We start from the raw sequence: 23,178 nt of genomic DNA, 5'->3' as shown, positions 1-23,178 counted from the left end.
TGCTTGTGTTCCCTCTCTCGCTGTGTCTCTCTCTGTCAAATAAATAAATAAAATCTTTAAAAATAAAAAAAATAAATAAATAAAATAAAATAAAATAAAATAAACATAAAATACTATGAGCTTATAGGAGTTGAATAAATTTTGTGACACGTGTTCGTACTCTAAAAAAAATAAATAAAATACTATGAGCTTAAATTTAAAATACTGTCACATGATTTTAAATACATAGTAACTTATGAATGTATATGTTACTTTTTAAACTTTTTATTATGGAAACTTTCAAATAAACACAAAAGTGAAAAGTCTAATTAATCCAATGGGCCCATCGACCCATTTCAGCTAGCATCAACATGTGGTCAATTTTGCTTCATCTATTCAAAATCCCCTTCCCCCAACATACACACACACACACACACACACAAACACACACACACACACTATACCATGTGTATTACTTTAAAACAAAATCCAGATAACATATTATCTTATAATTAAATACTTCAACACATGTCAATAAGAGATACTTTTGTTTTTAACATAATACACAATATACCTAAAATTAAAATACTGCCTTAGTATCTGTCATTTCATATCAAGTTTACTACTTACCTCATATATGTATTTTTGTAATTTTGTACCATGAGCCAGACATTACATATATTTATAGCTATTATATATTAAATATATAAATATATATTTAACTATAATTATGTATAATTAATTTTATATGTGTAATTTATTTTCCTCCTTATTTTCAATATTGTCCTATAATTTAATCATATTTTTGGGGTGGGAGAATGATTCAAGTACTATCTAAAATATTATATGAAATAATAATATGTAGTGTTTTTAAGACAGTTATAATTACCTTCTTTTCCTTCTCCTCATAGATTAATGCTTTTATTTTCATGACTATCATTTCCATTAAACAAAGAAACCCAGATTATTATATGTCCTTCATAAAAAACACAACATTCAGCATAGAGCGGTCCTCAGTAAATATTTGTTGAGTTAATTAATGAACAAAATCAGATAAGTAGCAGGAAATTTTCCTACGATTTAGTCTGTCCCTATGATATAAAATAATGAGGAAATCAGTGAGTTTCTGTGCCTCTCTCACTGTGTTTTCAGTAGGGCAATTATAAGGATTTTCTATCTATGGAAAATCATGTTTTCCACTATCAGGGTGGAAAAAACTTTCCTTCTACCCTTTTAGGTTCTGTGGCTGGTCTAACAATAAAAATGACATGAGGCAGATTAACAGGAGAAAAAATAATTTAATTATGTATGTAGGAGAACCCTACAAAGGCATTGAGACTCAAGGGCAATTATGGGCTATCCTGTGCTAACGAATGGGATAGGGGCCTGGGGCTTCAAAGATGAGTAGGGTAATTTAAAGGATGAGAAAAAAGAGCAGGTGTTTGGTAATTAGATGTTTGCCCAGCTATATAGATAGGTCTTTCAGTAAAAGTCATCTCTAGTAATAGCTCTCTTTCTAGGCCTTCATATCTAAATTCTTCTAAGTAGTTAAGGGAGGCGTACATTTTTTTTTCTTGATTTTGCTGGGTCTTGATTGCCTTCAGCTCAAAATAATCCACATTACTAAAGTGACATATTTTGGGGAAGCTTATTCTAAACCTTTTCACTACGAAGCTGTCCACTCCCCTATATCACGGAATATCATATATCAATATATATGGGATAATTTATTATTGTGGAGTTAAAATAAAAATTAAGTAAAATATTCTATATGCTTATATTTTTCAAGATACATAATATTTCTTACCAAAAGGGCGGTACCTGTGTTTTCTATGAAAATACCGTATGTATATATCATGTTAGCATGGATGCCTATCAGCCTTACTACATTTCACAGAATAAAATAACTTGTCATGTATCAAACTCTATAAAATTTTTTAACCTAAAATATGAGAGGAGAGAAAGAAAATATGCCCAGTTTTAATTTAAGTTAACCATTTTTTGATATATTAACTAAACTTATACTCTTGTTTCTGAATATACTTTGTCAATTTTTGTTTCTAATTGATCCTAATTTAGCTGTCAGAAGGGCATTTAGTTTGCTATTTTTTTCAAAGGTACATGCTTTGTGATTTTTCTGGTAACTCATTTTTTTTAAGTTTGATTTTTTCCAACTTTACTGAGATATAATTGACATATAACATTGTGTAAGTTTAAGGTATACAATTTGCTTATTTGATACACTTATATATTGTAATACAATTACCACCATAGGCTCATCTCATACCTCCATTCTACCACATAATAACCATTTTTTTCTATGATGAGAACATTTAAGATCTATACTCTTAATAACTTTCAAGTATTTAATACAGTATTATTGACTATAATCACTTATTTAATTTATAAGTGGAAGTTCATACTTTTGACCAACATCTCCCCATTTCCTCTATGCCCCAGTGTTGTTTTTTTAACTTTCTACATATGAAAACAAAATGAAACAAAAACTCTCTGAAATTCTTCTCTTTATTTCTTATAAAATTTTCTTACTATAATTATTTAAAATTACTGAAAATCCCTAAGTGAAACCAATAAGCTTTTCTTTTTATGAATCAGATGAATAATCCAAGGAGATTGCACACATACACACACACACACACATATGTACACACACAATTAATATAAGCAGAAAAATCAAAAGTCTAGAAAATTACAATACTGGCTAAAAGCAGTAGCTTCTAACAGCAAGAATTGGAAAGAGGAAAGGGGAAAGAGTAGCAGAGAGAATTTTCTTGTCTAATAACATATTTGAATAATGTGATAATAAAAATAATTTTTAAAAGAAAAATTTGCAGTGCCCTTGCCAAAAAAGTGCTTTCATCTTCCTTTAGTATTTTTCTAGCATAATCCATCTATTAACAAGAATATCCATTGTGATTTTTCTACTCACTCTGCTAATTTTAAAGACAGCATCCTGAAATAGTACCAAAATAATGTGCAATCACAATTTTGTTAGAATTAGTACATCTCTTTAAAATAAAACAAAAAATGTGAAGTTTCTACATCACATTTATATTTTGTCACAAAGTCTGCCAAGGTGTTTTCACATTATAGAATCTGTTGGCAGATTTCCATTTTTAACAATAGGTCTGGGCTTTTTGTGACAGTGACAAGAACAATTCTAAAATCACTGAGGAGTGGGAGAAACAAAAAGCATGCATAATTCTCTATTTGTGGTCTGACATAGATGACTCACCTTCCCAGAATTATTATATGACATTTATTGAGTCCCCATGTACCAAATGAAATGTAAAACCAGTTAAACTTGTTCCTTTGAGTATTAAACTAGTAAAAAAGGAAATTTATATCTTGCCTATTCTCTTAGTTAAGATATATTGAATGCTTTTTTTATGTCAGGTACTTACCTGGTCTCTTATAGAATATAAATAAAAAGTATCTAGTCCCTGCCCTCTAGGAGCTTCTTCCCCTCCCTTTACGAATGACTGGTCTAGAAAGGAATCACACTCTTAAACACATTCATGGAAAATGAAACAATATAGTCATTGCCAAAGGAAAGAATGATTTATTTGGTGTACTGGAGTAGAAATGTGATCATGAATTGCCACTCACAAGATTAAAAATATACAGTGGAAAGAAAAAACTGTAAGAAATCATGAAGTCTTGAAAGATCTTTCTTTACTATCAAAGGTCAGAACAGACAGAAAAGCAGGAGTCAGAATATGGAGGTTTCTCTCTCTGTGTGTCTTTCTAAAGTAATGAAGCTACGTGGATAATAGAGGTTTAGAGCTTTGCTATTTTAATCATGATATTTTAGTATTAATGTATTTATTAAAAACAAAAGAATATTTACTTTTTAGAGGTACAAATTGAAATATTTACTGATGAAATGATTCTGATATCTTGGATTTGCTTCCAAATAATCCAGTGGTGCATTGAGGGTAGGGAAATGGGAAATTTTATAGATGAAGCAAAATTGGCCATATGTTGATACTAGTTCAAACGAAATATATGGGTCCTTAGGGGTTCATCAGACAACTCTCTTTACTTTTGTGTTTACCTAAAAATTTCCACGGGAAAAATTAAAATGTGACATATTCATATGCTAATATGTATTTGAAGAATGTACGTACAGTCTTTGTTATTTTTTGATATTGCTGTCTCTAGCTCCGAGTCTGAATTCCCTAAGTTTGAGGGCTTTATCGTTTTGCATTCATCACAGTGAATTTAAAAAGAAAAAAAACTTCATAAATACAAAATTGAACCAAATTGATGAAATATTTGAATCACTAGTAAATTAAGAAAAGGGCAATAAGCATTTTATTTCTACTTAGGTTAAGTTTAGAGTTGTAAACTATGTCAAACACTAAATGGTAGGGGCAGCCAGGTGGCTCAGTTGGTTAAGCATCTGCCTTCGGCTCAGGTCTTGATCCCAGGGTCCTAGGATCAAGCCCCGGCTCCCTGCTCAGCAGGAGTCTAGTTCTTCCTCCCTGCCCACCCCCCCACCGCCCCGCCGCTCGTGCTGTCTCTCTCTCTCTCTCACTCTGCTCTCTCTCTCTCAAATAAATAAAAATAACAATCTAAAAAAAAGACTAAATGGTAGAAACCATTCTCCTCCAATATTAAAAAAGTAATTTTTTTTTTTTTTTTTTTTTTTTTTACAGACAGTGTATAGAAAGTAAATACAATGCCAGGAATGGAAAGATCCCATCAAAATGCTCAGTAGTTATATAAGGATCAAATGAGTGAGCTGACCAGGTTTGAAGTGCAAGCAAATTAGTGAATTAGTTTAATTGTACAATTAAAAATTAGTGAATTAGTTTAATTGTACAAAAGACATAGATTTGCTATGAACATTTAAAAAATTTGGCTTGGGCGCCTGGGTGGCTCAGTTGGTTAAGCGACTGCCTTCGGCTCAGGTCATGAACCTAGAGTCCTGGGATCGAGTCCCGCATCGGGCTCCCTGCTCAGCGAGGAGCCTGCTTCTCCCTCTAACCCTCCCCCATCTCATGTACTCTCTCTCTCTCTCTCTCATTCTCGCTCTCTCAAATAAATAAGTAAAATCTTTAAAAAAAAAAATTTGGCTTGAGTTACAGAAGTGTTTTGAGATTTTGTATCCCTGACAATGATAAGAAAAATTATTGAAATGTTTAGAAATTTATTGAAATTATTGAATTAAGATAATTCAAAATTCATTTACTAGAAATATAGAAAATATAATAGATGATTACCATCAAGGTTAATGAATATAGAATTTGGAAACCACTGTATTTTTAAAGCATGAGAATAACCTAAACTTTATTTCACTGATGAATTAAGAAATTCTTAATTATTTCCTTAAATATAAGGTCAGTCGTTTATTGAACATCTACTGCATTTTGAGAATAATTCAAGAGGGGCTGAAAATATAGAGAGATATGAGATACCTTATGTATATAATCCAGTTGAATTTAAGAACCCATAAAAGTTTCTCTTGTGTCATCCTGGGACAACTCTGCCCATTTAGGAAACCCTGGGTAGAATTAATTTAATGCTATCATTTGACAGTAATGATTATACTTATTGATGTGTGGGAAAATGCAATGCCCACGCAGAAGTATTTCAAATGACAATCTAGTAACGAGTTGTGTGAACAACACAGAGAGCAGATGTTTCTTTATGATAGTAAGAGACCCTTTGCAATACGTTTCAGATGTCAAACTCAGTTTTGCTTAGTGCTCCTTCTTGTCTCTTATGAGTAAGCATAATTTCTCTTAAACATATGGCCCAAAATGGAGTAAGTCTGGGAAATCCCATTTATAACTTCAGTCTATGTTATTGGGAGAAAAAAAAATCTTCTGAATTAGTAATAAAAACCATCTGTTCTCCCTTAGAGGAAAATGCCTCACACTGATGAAGTGAGAATAATATTCAGCATTTTAAAAAAGTATACAGAAAAATATAATGGAACAGTTTCTTTTTTAACAAGATGTCAAATCAATCTTCAGAGTTTAAGTTTTAACAGTCTTTAAAATATCTGCTAAAGATCAAGGCCTATATTCCTTTACATGCGAATTAATTCTCATAAAATATGTTAAATATCAAGATATTTATTTTCAGAAATTATTTATCTGTGGGGTGCCTGGATGGCTCAGTGGGTTAAGCATCTTCCTATGGCTTAGGTCTTGATCCTGAGATCTTGGGATCAAGCCCCCGTCTCCACCTGCGTCAGGTTCCCTGCTAGGTGGGGAGTCTGCTTCTCCCTCTCTCTCTGCTGCTCCCCCTGCTTGTGCTCTTTCATTCATTCTCACTCTCAAATAAATAAATAAAATGTTTTTTAAAAGAAATTATTTATCTTCTTTACTTTCATAATTTGTTCATAATAATAAGCTATTTAAAATCACAATCGCTGAGTTTCCTCAGTTTTTTTTCTCAACCTTTTTAATCTGCTTATAATAGTAATACAGATTCAAAAGGATAGTAATACAAGTTCATTGAAGAAAAGTTTTATGTGTGGAGTTTTAGAAGGGTGTGATGATAAATGTATTTTATCTTTCATATTTAATTGGAAAACTTTTCAGACTTTTTTTCTACTTGTTCATACACAACTAACATGTACTACCAGCTCTGTATTTCCAAGTTTATACTAACATGAGACATGCACATGCATAAAATGCCAACTCTATATAAAAACTCATTTTGTTTTGTTAAACATTGACTCTGACATTTATTGTGAAAATAACAGGTAGCAACCCAGTTCATACTTGTATGTACAGATACCTCAATAAAAACAAATATTGAATGCTGATATTGCAGCACAAATTCCCAGATATTAATGAAATGCTTAATTCTGATAGTATAATGGCAAGATTATCGTTTATTATCTATTATATGTAACTGTAATAGGAAATCTTTAAAATTCAAAACTATAGCAGAAGTTTCCATTAATAAAAATAGCAACATATCCATGATTTATAATGGAAGTTAATGCCACCCAAAGTATTTCCTTATAAGCAAAATTTTAGAATCAATTATTTTGAATGGCACTTAATATGTATGATGTATACATCTATACATACATACATACATACACATATGTATAAGATGTTCGATCAAATTGGATAGGCATTTTGTATCGTAATACTTTTCCCACTATTTCATAGCGGGAAATGACACACAAGTCATTAAATATACTGATTTTTATGGCTACATAAATATATAAATTTATATGTCATGATTTCTGTGGTACTTTATCAAATGAGCATATCATAATTTCTCTAAATATCCTATATAATTGGGCATTTCAGATACTACCAATTTTCACAAGTATAAATACAGGTCTTTCCTTAGAGTGGATGACTAATGGAGCAATCACTAGATTTCAGGGACATACTAACAAATAAAATAAATAGGGCAACATTTTTTCCAACTTTATTCAATAACCTCAAAGCTTTAGACTTTGTTTATATCATTTATGAATTTAAATCGAGAGCTTTGATATTCATTTTTTTTTAAGATTTGATTTATTTATTTGACAGAGAGAGACACGGTGAGAGAGGGAACACAAGCAGGGGGAGTGGGAGAGGGAGAAGCAGACTTCCCGAGGAGCAGGGAGCCCGGTGCGGGACTCGATCCCAGGACCCTGGGATCTTGACCTAAGCCAAAGGCAGACGCTTAACGACTGAGCCACCCAGGTGCCCAAGAGAGCTTTGGTATTAATTTTTAAAACCTTGATTTGGGGGCGCCTGTGTGGCTCAGTTAAGTGTCTGCCTTTGGCTCCGATCATGATCTAGGGTCCTGGGATTGAGCCCCATGTCAGATTCCCTGCTCAGTTGGATGTCTGTCTGCTTCTCCCTCCCCCTCTGCCCCTCCCTCGCCCCCACTCCCCGCTTGTGTTCTCTCTTGTGCATGCTCTCTCTCTTGCAAATAAATAAAATCTTTTTAAAAAATCTTGATTTCAAGAATAGTTTTTGAAACGTGTATCAAGTTTTGTAACACCATCTTCAATAATTTTTGAACATGTTTAACTAGTTTCAGTAATATCATAAAATAGGTTATATCTGTTTTCTTTCATTGTGTAGTAACTGAGATGGATTTATTTTTTAGATGGACTATCATGAGTCTTCAACAAACTATTTTTTTTTAAGATTTTATTTATTTATTTGACAGAGAGAGATACAGCGAGAGAGGGAACACAAGCAGGGGGAGTGGGAGAGGGAGAAGCAGGCTTCCCACCGAGCAGGGAGCCCGATGCGGGGCTGGATCCCAGGACTCTGGGATCATGACCTGAGCCGAAGGCAGACGCTTAACGACTGAGCCACCCAGGCGCCCCATTCAACAAACTATTTTTAAAACAGTACTTGAACAGTTTATTTCTATTCCTACGTTTGTGATAATATTGTTAAGTTTCTTTTGTACCTGAAAGGAAACCTGCCTGATTCTAAATTTTTTGTTTTCTAATATTTTTCTCCCCGAACTCTGTTTATAACACTCCATTTTCTTCTAAATTTTTTTGTAATAGAGGTGTGTGAACTCAGTGTGAATTTTGTTCCTTTGTTTGACGTGTGTTTGTTTTTTCCAACACCACCAAGCAGTTCTCCCATTTTCAGAAGGCATTGAGTATACTATGAATTTAATATAATTCTGACCCTATCTACCTGAAGATAGCATCAGATCCCACAGATTAAGGGTTTAGTCTCACAAGACTGCCCCCACTTCAGACACCAGTTGTAGTCCCATTTGTGCTTCTGACAGACTGGCTGTAAACCAGAGGTTCCCATGACCCTTTCCTCTGGTTTGATTAATTTGTTTGAGTGGCTCAGAAAACTCAGAAATATTTACTTACATTCACCAGTTTATTGTAATGGATATTATAAAGGGTGCAGATGAACCACCAGATGAAGAGGTACATAGGGCGAGGTCTAGAAGTGTCCCAAAGGCAGTAGCTTCTGTTCCCATGAAACTGGAGTGTACCATCCTCCCAGCATGGGTGTGCATTTACCAACTCAGAAACCCATCAAATATCCTTGTTCGGGAGTTTCTACAGAGCTTAATCTGCAGGTTCCCGAGATCCTTTTCCTCTTCACAGATTTAGTGGGTGGGGCTGAAAGTTCCAAGTTTCTAATCACTAGTTTGGTAACCTGTCCCATCCTAAGACTATCCAGAGGTCCCACCTTGTCACCTCATTAGCATGAACTCAGGTGTGCTCAAAAGGAGCTTTTTATGAATATTTAAAGACTATCACTTAGGAAATTCTCAGAATTTTAGGAGCTTTGTGCCGGGAACTATGGACAAAAACCAAATATATTCCTTATTGTAACCCACTTTGTATATAATTTTATATTCCTGTCTTGAAGTTCATGTGAATATGGTCATGAATGTGAAAATTGTCCAGAATAAGTCTAAATGGGTCTCTCTCACTAATTCTTTCCCTATGTTTTTTCTTCATGTTCAGTGTTTTCATTAGTTATGTAGTCAAAAATTTTATCTTTGATTACTGCTTTTGTTCCAGGTTTTTTAGTCATTTTATAGCTCAGTAGCATCTAAGTCTCCTCCATACCTTTTGAATGTTTACTTATATTTATCTCTACAAATTTATCTGGGAGAGTGTCTCAAATCCTTCTCATCAGTAATTCAGTGTTTGAAAATGGCAATTGTGTTCTTTATTGTGCCACTTGTACATTTTAATTTTGTCTTTGCCTTATTGGATTTCCTATAATCTTTCCTTATCTCAAATATTTCCTTTTTATCTCAGTCCCTTGTTTTTTATTAGCATTTTCTTTTCTTTTGACTTTCTGCTACTCCTTCATAATATCTTTTTAAATTTATTTTGCATTCTATAAACTTTAGATATCAGGTCATTTTCTAATATGTTCTTCTGTTACTACCCATATTCAGAAGCATATTATTTCCTAAGCCTTTGGATGAAATTCATTTTCCCTTTTTCTGAAGATACTATACATTAGAATTATGATTTCTATTTTTCAATTGTTTTTCTATATCATCTTCTTCTTCTTTTTTTTTTTTAAAGTAGGCTCCACTCCCACCATGGAGCCCAACACAGGGCTTGAACTCACGACTCTGAGATAAAAACCTGAACTGAGATTGAGAGTGAAACACTTATTTGACTGAGCCACCCTCATGCCCCTATGTCTTTTTTTTTTTTTTTTAAATAAGCTCTACACCCAGTGTGGGGCTTGAACTCATGATCCTGAGATCAAGAGTCTCATGCTCTACTGTCTGAACCAGTCAGACACCCCTTTCAACTTTTTTCTACCTTAGAGGGCAAACTTGTTAGATAATAATCATCATATATGTTTTGCCTTTGATTCTACTCATGACTTTCTTAAACCTTCAGCTCAAAAGCAGAGTGATATACATGTCCCTTAACCTGATTCTCCGTGTCTATGAGTCTTTCATCTACATGTTCTAGACCATGTGGTATTTTCTTCTAATCAAAATAGTTGCTTCTATGACATCTTAGCTTTGTGGAATATATGAAAAACTACAATCCCCTTCTTTCATCTCTTCCCTCTACCACATTAGCCATTTGGGGAACTGCATCTCCAAAGGTAAAATGACTTCTTCCAGTTTTTATTTCCTAAATGTACTGCCAGGTTGTTCAGTTGCTTCCTGGAATGGTTGAAGAAAAATAAATATTACAGACCATAATTAGGGAAATGGGGTTAAAATATTCTTTAAGAAGTAACACTTATACAGTAATATATGATTACTTGGTTTGCTGTTCATTTGGATTTACTATTTCTGAGGTAGGGTATAGACAATGAGGTTGTGAAAACAATACATACTAATTTCTATTTTAATATATTTACTTTATTTTCTCTGGCTAAATATCCCTGTTATTAGTTGTGTTTCTTAATCTAGGACCATTGGCCTTGTAATTATAGGATATCTCTCCTTAATGTTGGGGCAATTTTTCTAACATTACCGGAATTTAGTGGTGATGTGAATTTTCACCTTGTATTTCTTCTGAATTCTTTCCAGGTCATTTTAGTGGCGGATGCTGCATCAGGGACTTACCTCAGGAACCATTTAGGAACCATTTAAATCAAGTTCCCCAGTCTTTTATGTCCTTCAGTCAAATGGTACAATCCCTTTCCCTGGTTCACTGGTCCTGTTTAGACCTAAGGAATATATTCTTTTAATGAAATGCTCTAGTTTTATTGCCTCTAAATTGTAATGCTAACAGCCCAGTCTTTAAAATGATTTACCTAAACTTTTTCTTTCTTAGTGCCAGATGAATTGCCTTCATCTCTTCTTCTGAAGTTTCTGATAAATCTCTGTCATTTATATTAGAAAACATAGAAAATGCAAAGTAGTATCCAGAAATTAAAAACAAAAAGGACTTTGTTTGCCAAGAGAGTAGCATGTTAAGAATTAATATTTGCCACCAGGAAAATGGTTTCTCCTATAAAGTTTATTTTTTTTTAGTATAATATATCTCTTTATGAGAACAGAACAAGAATTTAAAAGTTCATATTTCTCGGAAGAGAGAAATAGAAATAGAAAGTAGTTTTATTTATAAATGCAAAACAAAAATGGGCTCCACTTATATAAACGTCATGAAAGTTTATAGAATAAATTGAATGATGTGTCCTGAGGTTTCTCTATTTTTCTACTACTAAGATATAGTATAAAGACATTAACACAAATATACTCCCACTTTTGTTACCAAGGTCTTACCCAGCCAGATAAAAATCCGTTTGCTTAAGGGAATTAAAAAAAATGTAATGTTGATGCCAGCTAAGCACATGTAGCTTTTGTAATTTTCTTTTTTGGTGAGCCCTAATTCTTATGATTCAGCAGACCCAGAGGATCAGGAGAAGAGGATTCAATGTGATTCTGACACTAGCATAGCAAGCATTCAAACTACTTGGTTGAAGCCAAGTATTATGGCATTAATATGTAACATAACAACAACAACAAAAATCAAGGAAGCAACCTCTCTTGCAGTGCACTCTTGTCTTTAAAAAAAAAAAATTCAATTTAATTAACATATAGTGTATTATTAGTCTCAGAGGTAATTTTGTGATTCATCAGTTTCATATAACACCCGGTGCTCATTCCATCAAGTGCCCTCCTTAAAGTCCATCACCCAGTTACCCCATCCCCCCACCCACCTCCGCTCCAGCAACCCTCAGTTTGTTTCCTATAGTTAAGAATCTCTAATGGTTTGTTTCCCTCTCTGTTTTCATCTTATTTTTCTTCCCCTTCCCCTATGTTCACCTGTTTTGTTTCTTAAATTCCACATATTAGTGAAATCATATGGTATTTGTCTTTCTCTGGCTGACTTAATTCGCTTAGCATAATACACTCTAGTTCCTTCCATGTCACTGCAAATAGTAAGATTTCATTCTTTTTGATGGCTGACTAATATTCCATTGTATATATATACCACATCTTCTTTATCCATTCATCTATCAATGGACATGTGGGCTCTTTCCATAGTTTGGCGCTTGTGGACATTGCTGTTAAAAACATTGGGGTGCATGTTCTCCTTCAAATCACTATGTTTGTATACTTCGTATAAATACCCAGGAGTGCAGTTGCTGGGTCATAGGGTAGCTCTATTTTTTAAATTACTTAGTTAATTAATTAATTAATTAATTAGTCAGAGAGAAAGAGACCACAAGCATAGGGAAAGATAGGCAGAGAAGAAGCAGGTTCCCCGCTGATCAGGGAGCCCAATGCAGGACCTGATACCAGGACCCTGGGATCATGAACTGAACTGAAGGCAGACGCTTGACTGACTGTGCCACTCAGGCGTCCCAGAGTAGCTCTATTTTTAACTTTTTGAGGAACCTCCATACTGTTTTCCAGAGTGGCTGCACCAGCTTGCATTCCCACCAACAGTGTAGGAGGGTTCCCCTTTCTCCACATCCCCGCCAACATCTGTTGTTTCCTGACTTGTTAATTTTAGCCATTCTGACTGGTGTGAGGTGATATCTCATTGTGGTTTTGATTTGGGTTTTGCTGATGCCGAGCAATGTTGAGCACTTTTTCATGTGTCTATTGGCCATTTGGATGTCTTCTTTGGAAAAATGTCTGTTCATGTCTTCTGTCCATTTCTTGATTGGATTATTTGTTCTTTGGGTGTTGAGCTTGATAAATTATTATTTTTTTTTAAGTTTACTTATGAGATTACTGGTCTATTTATTTATTTGTTAAGATTTTATTTATTTAATTTTGGGAGAGAGAGCACATGTGCACACAGGAGAGGTGGGGGGATGCAGAGGGAGAAGCTGACTCCCCACTGAGCAGGGAGCCTGATGCAGGACTGGATCCCAGGATCCTAGGATCATGACCTGAGCCTATGGCAGATGCTTAACTGACTGAGCCACCCAGGCACCCTGAGATTGATAAGTTCTTGAACAAAGATCAAATCCCTGAGCTCCTGAAAGAAAGGAAGTTAGATTTTTTGGATCTTTCAACTATGGAATTAGCCCCAGCTGTTCCATGCAGTAGCATGCAGACTAGAGAGAAGTTAGAATGTGAGATTCAAGAAATATCAATAGTTCTTTCCTTGAAAGTGCTATGGGTGGGATATAATTGCCACTACCCACATAAAGCTTGGTAGTGCTAAGGGTGAAGAATGGGGTGAAGGCCTACGACCCAGCAATTGCGCTACTGGGTATTTACACCAAAGATACAAATACAGTGATCCAAAGGGGCACCTGCACCCCAATATTTATAGTAGCAATGTCTACGATAGCCAAACTATGGAAAGAGCCTCGATGTCCATCAACAGATGAGTGGATAAAGAAGATGTGGTATATAATGTGGTATACAATGGAATATTATGCAGCCATCAAAAAAAATGAAATCATGCCATTTGCAATGACGTGGATGGAACTAGGGGGTATTAGGCTAAGTGAAATAAGTCAATCCAAGAAAGACAATTATCATACGATCTCACTGATATGTGGAATTTGAGAAACAAAACAGAGGATCATAGGGGAAGGGAGGGAAAAATGAAACAAGATGAAACCAGAGAGGGAGACAAACCATAAGAGACTCCTAATCTCAGGAAACAAACTGAGGGTTGCTGGAGTGGAGGGGGGTGGGAGGGATGGGGTGGCTGGGTGATGGACATTGGGGTGGGTGTGTGCTATGGTGAGTGCTATATGTTAATAAAAAAAGAAAGAATGGGGTGAAGGCTGTATTTCAAAGATTTAGAGAAAAAAAATTGACAGGAATTGATGGTCATTTGAATGTGGCAAGTGAAGTGAGGGAGGAGATGTAACTCTGGTTTCCACCTTGAATTAAATAGGGAAGTCACAATTGATGTAGGTAATACCAGATGAAGAACAGGCTTTGAGAACATTATCTTGAGGTTAGTGTTAGATTTGTTAAATTTGATGGACCTAGGAAATATCTATGCTGAAAGTATTTAAAAAGCAGTTTAAAATATTGGCCAGAGTTCAGAAAGTGTGTTGAAAGATCAATGTTCTAGAGATATAATCTGACCAGTTTCACCTCTAAAATATATCTTGGGTCAGGCACTTTCTCCCCATCACCAGTATCCTTGTCTAGCTAATCATCAAAACTGTTATTCTGGTTGCAACTATAGACAGTCTCCAACTTCTGTCTCTAACTCTGACTCTAAATTGTGTTCCATGAAGCTGCCAGAATGATGTGCTTTAAGAATGAGATTATATCACTTCTCTGCTTAAAGGCACTAGATTGCAATTAAATAAAAATTCATACTCCTTGCTCCATCTTTTAAGACCTTGCAAAATCTGTTTCCTGGGATTTCAGATTATTCCTGTGTGATTCTTGAGACTTAAAGCTAACTAGACTTTCAGTTCTTCAAGCGGTTTTACCTCAGATTTCTCTTGTGTGATTTCCTCTGCCTGGAAAGTTATTTTCCAGTATGTTACCCCTAAATCCTACCCCACTCTCTGTGCTTACCCATGTCAATATTTTTCTTATCCTTCATTTCTCAGTTTAAACATTACTTCCAGAGAATGATCTGATCACCCCAACCCCTCACATTCTTCACCCTATTCCACAACTCAGCACTGTATTTTCTTGATACTTGGCAAAATGTATAAATTTTTTTTAAAAATTGATTTTCTTATTTGGGTCTAACTTGTCCCCTAGACTGTGTGGTTGATGAGAGCAGGGACCACCACTGATTTGTCCCAGCATACATATAAAGCAAACGCCCATACTCTCCTGTTGCCCAGGACTGTTCCATTTTGTGCCTGCTGACCTGACATGCTTGTTACCAACACCTTCTTACTTGTTATCCACACCTATTACACTCTCACAAGTGTCAATCACATGCCAGCTCATCATGTATACTAGACACTCAATAAATATTTGTTGAATAAGTGAATAAATGGGAGGTTCTACCACATATGTTTAAAAAAAGTATAGAGAAAGGAGGAGAATTTGAAGTGCAATACTATAGCTCACTGACAATATAAAATATGAAGAGTAGAAGAAGCTATTTTAAGACACCTGGAAAGTGTGAATGTTTGTATATGTGTTTTGTGAATGTAGCAATATTAACTCTTTAAGAATTCATTAAACCGGGCGCCTGGGTGGCTCAGTTGGTTAAGCAACTGCCTTCGGCTCAGGTCATGATTCCGGAGTCCCGGGATTGAGTCCCGCATCAGGCTCCCTGCTCAGCAGGGAGTCTGCTTCTCCCTCTGACCCTCCTCCCTCTCATGCTCTCTGTCTCTCATTCTCTCTCTCGCAAATAAATAAAATCTTAAAAAAAAAAATTAAAAAAAAAAATTCATTAAACCTGTAGATGAAATGGTCCAGGAAGGTCTCTAAAATTACAGTCTCTCAAAAATACAGTTTTAATTCTATTTAGTTTGCCACTGGTAACTAAATGTTATATCTTAAAACATTTTTTTTATTGTTATAAAGATTTGTTTGTGTCTAGCTAGCTTTTCTTCTCTGGAAACTAAGGTCACTAATGTTCTACTAGTTGGTAGATGGTAATTGGAAATGGAGAAGAAACTAAATCCCTCTAATCATCTATTTTATTTTATTTTATTGAAATCTGTAATCAAAGTAATATTTATCTTAACAGGCCCATTTTTTTCATTTTCAAATCATTAGAAAATTAGTAGAAAAAATAATACTAGAAAATTAATAAATGTCATTACAGCTTTTTCTTCAGAATTATTTCTTTAAATACAGATTTTTAAGAGTCTAAAAATTCACTCAGAGTATTTAGATATTTAATATGTATGAGAGAATAGCTGGAATTTCTTTTAGATAACTTACTTTTAAATATATATCTTTTTCTCTATTTTGACGAGAAGTGACATTCATACTATTTTGAAATATTATTCAGTATTCTCTCAGAAAAATATTATGCCCACTGGTCATATAAATTTATATGAAGATAGCCTTAAAAATATATTTCTCTAAAATATTTAACATATGTAGACATTTGGATTTTAGATACTTTTTTAAAGAAAACATTTGCAGGCCGAATTTTAAAAATAACTTTGCAAGCTGTTAATGAATATAACATGTTTTGACTTAAAATTTCAGAATTTTCACTCCATTTAAATGCAAAGAAAAACTAGAAAATTATTTCACTTAATTATAACACATTTTCCCATTAGTATTCAAAATATCATATTTCATTTATCCAAAGCAGATAACTGGAAAAACTCCATTTGTCTAGAAAATATCAAAAACACCAAGAAAGTAATGTTTCAATGTATATATATTTATGGTGTATATATAGAAACATACATATATACATAAACATATGTACATATGTATAGGTATGGCTGTATACTTCAAAAACAAACACACACACATACATACGCACATGTCTTTCACATACATCTATACATACATACACATGTCTTTCACATACATTGATACGTGCACATATTTATATACATGTATGTGTGTGCTCATGCACATTTGCATTTATGTGTATATATATCCAGGAATGGTGCTGAAACATTTAATTTTGTTTCAAACAATAAACAACATAGAAAATTAAGCAACATAAATTATAAAATATAGTTACTTTGTGCTTCAGCATTAAAAGTAATGAAGTTTATGTTTTGTTAATATTAAAAGATATTAACACTAAATGTGAATAGTATTTATTGATGAGTAGGGCCAGGAATAGAGGAGGCAGCTGGATATAAGAAAGTACATGGGCTTTGGCATGAGAGAGATCTGACTTTGAATCTAGATTTTGCCATTTATGTAATCTTAGAAGTTATTTACCTCCCTGACCTTCAGTTTCTCCATCTAGTAAATTAAAAGTATATATTACATGATGTACCAAAAGGAGCACTTTGTTAAACAATGCAAAATGTAATTTCTATACTCAGTGCTCCAACCTGTGGGGTTCAAATTCACTCATCATGTTCTTAAAGGATATTCGCAGACCCAAGTACTTTCAGAGTAGGATTATTGGGATAGTCTCAAAAGCTTGTCCTATGAGAACTAGCAAGATTTATCCTGGGAAAAAGAAACAAGTAATGCATGAAAGCTAACTTCAAAATCTAAAGAGCTGGCATTCAGGAATACTTATTTTCTCTCTTGGTCTATTTGGGTAGGTGGAATTATGAAAATTGAGTTTTGAACATCATATAAAGTAAGTAGGTATCATTATATTGCAGACCCTGACGATAGACTGAATCTATTCAAACTCTAAAAATGATATAATTATAAAGAGCATAAAATACATATTACAGAAACTATAATGTGAGTAGAAAAAAATAACAGCAACATTTCTCTAGTTTCAGGAATTAAGGCAAATGATTGAGTAATATCATTAAAAAAGTAGGAAAATTTTGAATCAAGAAAATTGGGAAAGGGTTAATATAGAAAGAAAGAGAAGCCTTTGTTAGAGACAGTAGAAGAAAAATTGATTATATTAAAAAATTTAATGTGGAAAGACAGGCAGTTAATAAATTTCACATCTAATGGTAACAGTCCATTTAACCAAGGAGCAAGCTCATTATGTACCCAATGCAACATTGTGCATTTTATCTCTAGTATGCCATTTAATATTTACAACAACAGTGTGGGATGGGCAATAATATATCATTGCCATATTGCAGATGAAAAAAACTGAGGATGAATACCCAACTTCTACATCAACGTGGATGGGACTGGAGGAGATTATGCTAAGTGAAATAAGTCAAGCAGAGAAAGTCAATTATCATATGGTTTCACTTACATGTGGAACATAAGGAATAACATGGAGGACATTAGGAGAAGGAAGGGAAAAACGAAGGGGGGGAAATCGGAGAGAGAGATGAACCATGAGAGACTATGGACTCTGAGAAACAAACAGGGTTTTAGAGGGGAGGAGGGGTGGGGGGGTGGATTAGCCTGGTGATGGGTATTAAGGAGGGCATGTACTGCATGGAGCACTGGGTGTTACACGAAAACAATGGATCGTGGATCACCACATCAAAAACTAATGATGCATTGTATGGTGACTAACCTAACATAATAAAATTAAATTAAAAAAAATGAGGATTGAAAAAAAGAAAAAAAATGAGGATTAGAACAATTAAATAATTGCTTAAGGTCACACATTTGGTAGAGCAAAGATTTAGAATCAGAATCATTTTACATCAGAGTTTGAGCTTTTAACCATTATATTCTACAACTTCTATAGAGTATCAGTTTTTGTGTTTTGGTTTTTTTTTTTCCCTCCAACATTTCACATTGACATTTAACTTCTCAAATATTTTGGCTACATATTTATGTGTACCAACAATTCAGTAAAAAATCTGACAAATGTAAAAATTTCAAAAAAATTCCTTGAGGGGCACCTGGGTGGCTCAGTCGTTAAGCGTCTGCCTTCAGCTCAGGTCATGATCCCAGGGTCCTGGGATCGAGCCCTGCATCGGGCTCCCTGCTCCGCGGGAAGCCTGCTTCTCCCTCTCCCACTCCCCCTGCTGTGTTCCCTCTCTCGCTGTGTCTCTCTCTGTCAAATAAATAAATTAATTAATTAAAAAAAATTCCTTGATTAATTTTCTATCATGTGCTCGTAAATGTTCACAATTATTTTTCACTGTTATTTTAACCTTAATGAATTAATTTTATTGGGATCTATTAGTTTGCATGTAAATTATGTAGTGAAAATTTCATTCTTTAGTTTTTTCAGATTCTAATTGTATAGATTATAGATTGTGACATATGCATTTTCAAGTGTAGCCATTAATTTTAACAAGATCCATTTTCCCAAGTCACAAATTGCTGATCTTAATTTTATCATGAAGTCTTAATTTTTCTGTCATATTCAAATTTTACCATATAAGTTTAAGTCAGTGTCCATTTTATTTTGTTCTGATTGTGCTGCTGGCATCTAATTTTTTTGAGGATCAATATTTATATTTTACAGTCTTGTTAAAAAGATACAATTCTTCAGTAAATTTTGAATCTATTATAAGATTTACTATTATGATTTTAGCCATCATCACTAGCTAATTGAATTAATCTCATGGACCTGACCTCAGAGATGTACCAGTGCCACCCAGGTAGAGAAGAGATGTGACCATGCTTCCATTCCTTCCTGGAGATTTCTGTTAGGGGGCTCTTGATAGCATCAGCTTGGAATAAAGATCAAGTTCAGTGCTGTGGGATTTTTAGAAACAAACAACTGTGATGTCTGGATTTGGGTTGGATTTTTGTGTTGAGGGTGGGATCATGAAATGTTAAACAGGTTTTAAGCATTCACCAAAAATGTGTTTCCTGGATGGAATCTGAGATGAGAAAAATGAATTTATGCCTCCATCATTGATATTTCAATTAAAATTTTGCATTTCTAAGAGACAGATATCATTTCCAATTTTTCAGGTTAGTAACTAAGTTCTTTTTTTGTTATTGTTGTTTAGTATTTTATAACCATTAACAACTCTGCAATCCAGCTGGACTTGGAAAGTAATAAGAAAAATATGGAACCCATAGAACTGCAGCAAGAGCACAAAGATTATAGGGTATTTTGAGCAGATGGGGGTAAAGGGGTGCTCTCCTGAGCTATAAAAGGAATGGTCTAGTAGTTAAGATAAAACGCAAGTCAAATTTATTAGATTTGTCCACAGTCAGCAATGGTGATCTTCTTGCTGGTCTTGCCATTCCTGGACCCAAAGCTCTCCATTGCTTCCATAATATTCATGTTGTCTTTCACTTTGCCAAAGACCACATGCTTGCCATTCTACCATTCAATCTTGTCAGTGCAGAGGAAAAACTGGGAACTGTCTGTGATGGGTCCAGCATTTGCCATGGACAAGATGCCAGGACCCATGTGCTTCAGGATGAAATTCTCATCAAACTTCTCCCCATAAATCGACTTGCCACGAGTGCCATCATGGCGTGTGAAATCACCACCCCGAATAATCCTGTGAAAGCAGGAACCTTTAAAACCAAACCCTTTCTCCCCAGTGCTCAGAGCATGAAAGTTCTATGCTGTCTCTGGAACTTTGTCCCAAGGGCTCACTGTCCATGACTATATCGAAGAACATGGTGGGGTTGACCATGGCTGGAAGACTCAGGTGGCTCCCGGGTGGTAACATCTGTAAAGCCTGTAACTAAGTTCTGAATCAAGTCAGACATCTCAAGATTACAACTGGAACTTGAAAGCAAGTTGTCTCCATGTTTAAGCTTATGTACAATGATTAAACCCAAGTATGGATTTATGGGGAGCCAGTGTATATGAGGGTATGATTTTCTCCAAAAGTAATATTCAGTCCCACTGTTTTCAATAACCTGGTACTGTGATTAAACAGAGGCAAATGAAATAGAAAGTATAGACAAAGATTTCTCAGTTGCTAACAGAAGCATTCTGGAAATAATTCATGTTGGTTTCTATTCGTTAGAAATGAAATGATTGGCTTAAAGGGAAAATATTAAGTGGATCAATGGAGAGGTCGCAATGATACCAAAGAACATTTTTGTTAGAAATAAATGTACAGAAAAGGTGGAAATCCAGGAGGTAATTATGAGGAAGATTTTAGGTTTAACACCTTAGACAGGAAGCACTTCATAAACTTTTCAGTGTTTTTTGTTTTAAACCAAAGAATTTTGTACTCAAATGAGAAAGCAAAGAAAAGACAAAGAATACTTATCCTGAGTGGCTGCTTTACAATCTCTGTAAACACTCAAACGCCTATTTCATTGTGGCAAGGAGCATGGGTCATATGTTAGATCAGAGCAGTTTGCACAATGTAGAGCTGTTTGATCAAAATGAAATGACTAATGCTATTATGTGTCTTTCTGAAAATAAAAAGTTAGCACAAAGGCATGATAATGGCTTTTATTTTAATAATTTTATAGTAATAATTTTATCTGTCCAATATAGGAAGTGATGAGTAAAAATGGCTGAACTCTTATACCTTCATATATGATCAGTATCCTCTTACAGGAATGAAGGTTATTGGCCTCTTAAATAACCGAGAGTGTACATTAGTGCCCTGGCACTCAGTTTTGTGACTAGTTATATCATTTTAAGCTTAGATGCTTTTGAAATAAATAATAGCAGAAGATCAAACAGCTGGGAAATCAGCATGCGGAGAGAAAAACAGCAAAGCTGCAAAATAAATTTATAAAAGTTACTGGAGGAACTGAGAGAAAGTTGCTGAGAAGTCCAAGATCCAATGTACTTTAGTATATATAAGCTATATAAAAAAATGTCTACAAAGTGTTCAACACTATTTTGGACATATACCTACTACTCCCACCCCTTACATTTCTCCCTGATTTTTCTCTGACATATTAGATAAAACTGTTGAGTAGAAATGATTCATAACCTCTGAGGTTACTAGGTTAGGAAAATGGGACACACAGTGTATTATATCCTAGCATGCAGTGTATCTATGAAGACTGTGCATTGAAATGGTGATCATGTACATTCAGGTTTAATAAGTAGGTATCAAAATTGTGATTTTAATGAATTTCTCCACGAGAAGATGGAATACTGGGATTACTGCATTTTACATAAAATAAAAGCACATTGTTTTCTTTTTTCATTTTAACCAAGCAGGAGGGTTTCTAAGGCCTCACTAGGTTACCTTTGTTCACATTAGCTTGCCATTGTATTTTTTAAATTCACATTTTAATGGCAGTCATATAAATAATGCAGTAACTGCCAGCAATCAGATTACTTTCTTATTCTGTCATTTAAGCATTGTATATTAAAATAATAAAAACAACTTTTATACAACATGTTTATTCTGTTCTTCAAAGCAGAATTTCTTCCACATCTCTCCTAGTGCCTTATGAAAAAGAGGTGGTCAGTATATGTTTTTTGATTGTTGGAGGATATGAACAATGAAGCAGAGCCAAAGAGTAGTTTTTGTGATTTGGCCACCTTAATGGCACCAGGTATTAAGAAAAAAATGTTTGGGGGCACCTGGGTGGCTCAGTCATTAAGCGTCTGCCTTTGGCTCAGGTCATGATCCCAGGGTCCTGGGATCGAGCCCCGCATCGGGTTCCTTGCTCGGCGGGGAGACTGCTTCTCCCTCTTCCATTCCCCCTACTTGTGTTCCCTCTCTAGCTCTCTCTGTGTCAAATAAATAAAAAAGAAAAGAAAAAAAAGAAAAAAATGTTTGGAGAGGAAAAAGTTTGTGATATTATCTAATTATAATGCCAATATATGGGAAAGGTAGGACATACTGGATATATATTTTTTTCCTCTGCTCGGGAAAAAAGGCATAGTTTTATTTATTTTATATTCAGAATTGTAAAATCCAGCTGTATTACAGGCTTAATTTAAGTCTAAAAATTATATTTATCCTTTTTGCTTAATTAAGGTAGATAACACTATATATGTACATATTTAGTCAACATAAAACACAGTTGTTAACAGCCACCTTAAAGCATTTTTACAAGATGGGATACAAAATAAAAATGTTATATATATATACCAACTTGTATATATAAATTGTGAGTTAAATGTCACAAAAAGGAAATATGCCCTGAGTATTCAAGAAATACTTTTAGTCCCTTCTCCATGTGAGATGTACTGGTGGTGGACTTTCTTGCTCTCTGGTCTTTACCAGATACTGAAGATTCAGGTTTCTCTTCCACGTTACCATAATCCTCACGATCATCCAGGACCCCATCTTTCTTAACCTAGAAGTGTCTTGGGACATTGAAGTTAGATGCCCATGTGGGCAGTTCAGATGGGACTCACCAAGATCTCAGGGTACACATTCCACTTCTCTGGGTGAT

At 34.5% G+C, this 23,178-nt stretch overlaps 1 protein-coding gene and 1 pseudogene across 1 annotated transcript in view; one reads left to right on the top strand and one right to left on the bottom strand.

Annotated features, from left to right (window-relative positions):
* The window catches only part of LRP1B (LDL receptor related protein 1B), a 1,499,204-nt gene that overhangs the window by 1,084,129 nt on the left and 391,897 nt on the right, over positions 1 to 23,178 (top strand). The window lies entirely within an intron of this gene.
* Positions 20,036 to 20,486, bottom strand: LOC110585648 (annotated as a pseudogene).

This window comes from Neomonachus schauinslandi, chromosome 3 (genome assembly GCF_002201575.2).
Source record: "Neomonachus schauinslandi chromosome 3, ASM220157v2, whole genome shotgun sequence".
In the NCBI taxonomy this organism is placed as follows: Eukaryota; Metazoa; Chordata; class Mammalia; order Carnivora; family Phocidae; genus Neomonachus; species Neomonachus schauinslandi.
The sequence above is the reverse complement of the archived record's forward strand: the minus strand, read 5'-3'. Positions and strand labels throughout refer to the sequence as shown.